At 60.0% G+C, this 3,346-nt stretch overlaps 1 protein-coding gene across 1 annotated transcript in view; it reads left to right on the top strand.

The window, feature by feature from the left end:
• Positions 1-3,346, top strand: part of LOC127750138 (uncharacterized) — a 10,606-nt gene that overhangs the window by 676 nt on the left and 6,584 nt on the right. The window lies entirely within an intron of this gene.

The following is a 3,346-nucleotide window of genomic DNA, read 5'->3' as shown; positions in this document are numbered from 1 at the left end:
CTTCCTAACCTGTCCCAGAAGTCTGTGAATCTTTCTCTCAGGGGCACCCGACCATCTTTAGTATTAGCGTCTGTCTTTCTTTCGTTGCGCCCCTCCCGTGCGATCTGGCTTTGCGACAACCCACGCTCAGCGCAAAAAGTGTATGCGACAATTTAAACAAATAAAAATAAACTGTACCCACCACGCTACGAACATTGTGAGTGCGCGAGTCATCAACAAAATCGCTGACGCGCCCTTTTAGTTCCGCCGCGCATAGACTGAGCCTTTTGGATGTGGCAAAAGCACTACACTGTTTTTTGTTTTGCAATGATCATCGCAATTTCTTGGCAATGAAAACGCCTTTATTGCCACTGGGTCGGCAATGAAGCGCATTTTTGGCAATGAACTCAGTTTGGAAATGGGTCATTGCCAAAAATGCGCTTCATTGCTGATCCAGTGGCAATGAAGGCGTTTTCATTGCCAAGAAATTGCGATGATCATTGCAAAACAAAAAACAGTGTACTTATGCCGCTTTTCCCCCTGGACGCGAGCGTGTTATTGCAAATTGCCTTTATATACTGTGCTCAGCGGGGGGCACGAATAAACCCCTTCGGGCCCTTGAGATGTTCCAGGGCCGTTGCTCCCTCTCCGCCCTCCACCCCTCTTTCTTCCCCTCTCTCTCCATCTCTCTATCTCTCGGTCTCTCTCTCTATTTTCCTCTCTCGCTCTCTCCCCAGCACTTCCCCTTTGCGCCTCTCGGTTCGACATTTCGAGGCGCTACGCGCGCGGCGCCCCAACAAAATATGGCTAAGCGTGCCGAACGCTCCGGAGAGGAGGGGAGGAGAGTAGGAGGATGAGGAAGAGGAGGAGGAGGAGGAGGAGGAGGAGGAGGGGGGGGGGGGCAGGAGGTCCTCTGCAGTCCAGCAGGCCCAGGCCAACCTCTCTGGGCGAGGCGCTGCGCGGCGCCGCCGCCGGAGCCAGCCGCGTGGACGGCAGCCAATTTCCGCCGCTTCGCGAAACGACTCCATTTCTTATTCGCAAACGCTTATTTATGTGGTGTGTACGGCCATGGCCTGGCTGGGGTCTGGCTGGGGCCGCGGCCGGGGCGAGCAGTGCAGCGTCCCCCGCAGCCCTATCGCCACTAATTCCGCAAAAGTCATCCAATAAAAGACGAGGGATCCCTACAGAGAGGCGCGCGTTTTCCTTTTGTCATGCTACTGCCATTCCCGACCCTCCCGCGACCGTGAGATCAAAAGTCTAGGACTCCCACTTTCTGAGAGAGTGTCTCGGGAGAAAGAGTGCCCTTGACTGTTTTAGGGGTACATTTTGCGCGTAAAGAGGCAAAGCAAAAGCAGCAAAGAATCCCTGTCCCCTTCGCCCTGCTTACCCCCCACCCTGCCCCACCTCCACTCTATTGCTACAGGTAAAGAAGTCGAGCCGGGGGGCGGCGGGGCGGGCCGCGGCGCGTCGGGCTCAGGGGGTGGGGCCAGGATAGGGGGGCCCGGGCTGGGCGCAAGAGGCTTAGGGGTGAATAAAATGCGCGGGGTCCCCATAAGACGGCAGACGGAGGAGGGGCTCTTTAATTAAGGACGGTGACGCCGCGGAGGCAGCCGGGCGTGAGGCAGAGAGCCGGGCCCAGTCTATGGACAAGTGATTACACTATTCAACACTATTATTATCTGGACCGACTGTGCGGCACTGGAGGCACAGAAGTCAGCAGGGGAGGCTAAGGACACATTTTGTAACTAACACGGGACAGAAGTCCTTTGACATTTAGTGTGGACCGAGAATGCATACCAAACTGCCACGTTCACCGTTCATTACCCACCATGCAAGCTCTCCTAGCGCCTGGCAGGTAGGCAACATCTCGCCTGCAGTGCTTGCGCGTGCTGCAGTATGGCCTATCCTGAGTCTCACAGGCGCCGAGCTCTCGCCATTTGATGAATGATTCGGAGAAAAACGGGACATACTTTCCGAACGATTCCTTACAAATAACACCCTCATTGGCATTGGATAGCATATTTGCTGCACAAAAAACACTACTAGTCAGCCTCTACAGGACGCTGCAGTCTGCAGCCGCCGCCCGGACGAAGCCACAACGGGCTTCTCGCTGATTGGCGGCGTACTCAATGGCGCTGGCGCGGCGCAATGTGCGGCTGAACGCCCCCCTTTCTGGTTTCAGACGGGAGTCTTCTTCTGCGTCTCTCCACCCGCCGGGTCCGGGTCTCCGGGTCTCCTGCTGACGAGGCGCCGGCGCCCCCAGCTCGAGCCCCAGCTCGAGCCCCAGCTCCTCTTCTCCAGCGGCGCGCTCGCCTCGCGCGCCCGGGGTCCCCTCCGCCGGTCCCCTCCAAACCCGCCGCCCGGATACACCCACACTTCTTGTCCAGCAAATCGGGCGTAAGTAATGCACGAGAGGTGCACGCCGTCGCCCCGCCGCGCCCCGCCGCGCCCCGCCGCGCCCGCGGGCTGGTCCACACGGCCGGGTCTGTCGCCGTTCCCATGGCTACCGCCCCCGGACCCGGTCCCCCCGGCAAAAAGAAATAATCAGGCGTTTCGTTCCGCTCCGCCCCGTTCCAATCCCCGGGCCGCCCAGGCCGGCTCCGCCCGGCTGCTCCTTCCCACCATTGATCAACGTATTATCACCTTTTTTCCTTTCGCATTATACGGGCCCCGAAATATCCCCGATCCTTCCCCCGAAAGGGAGAGGAACCTTCGAGGGGCAAAAGGGCGTGATGCAGTAGAGAGCGGGGGAGGGGGAGGAAGGGGCGGGAGGAAGAGGGCGCCCCCAGGCAGGCCGCCAAGAGCCGCAGGCTGGCGGGCAGGGCCGCGGAGGAGGGCGCACGGCCCGACGGACCGGACGATATATGTTGCATAATGAAAAAGTTGCCCGGGAGGTACTGGCGCATCCTTTATTCCCCTACAAATAACCTGATTGGGGCCGAGCCCGGGCCGAGCCGAGCCGAGCGGGGCCGGGGCGATGACAGCCCTCCCCGCGGTCGCCAAATGGCCTATGGGCTCGGCCGCCGCCGCCACCGCCGGTCCGCCGGCACTGACTGGATAAGCGGTAAATCTTGTCAGATCCGCTTTGCCGAGTGACTTCAGTACTGCTTGCGCAGCACGGATACCCCCCCCCCCCTCTTCGTTTCCCCCCAAGCACCCAGCCTGCTCTCAGTGGTCGGACGGGGTGCGAGGGGCGGCGAGAGGGGGTGGGGAGCTCGGGAGGACGGCGAGTGAGCGGGCCTCAGGGCGGGCCCAGGGCTGCACGGCCGAGGATACACCCCCTGTGTATGTATTATCGCAGCGAGCAGCAGCAGGTGCAACGCGTGTAGGGTCAGCGCAGTGAGAGAGAAAGAGAGAGAGAGAGAGA

This window comes from Frankliniella occidentalis, unplaced genomic scaffold (genome assembly GCF_000697945.3).
Source record: "Frankliniella occidentalis isolate FOCC.00 unplaced genomic scaffold, Focc_3.1 Scaffold140, whole genome shotgun sequence".
NCBI classification, from domain to species: Eukaryota; Metazoa; Arthropoda; class Insecta; order Thysanoptera; family Thripidae; genus Frankliniella; species Frankliniella occidentalis.
The sequence above is the reverse complement of the archived record's forward strand: the minus strand, read 5'-3'. Positions and strand labels throughout refer to the sequence as shown.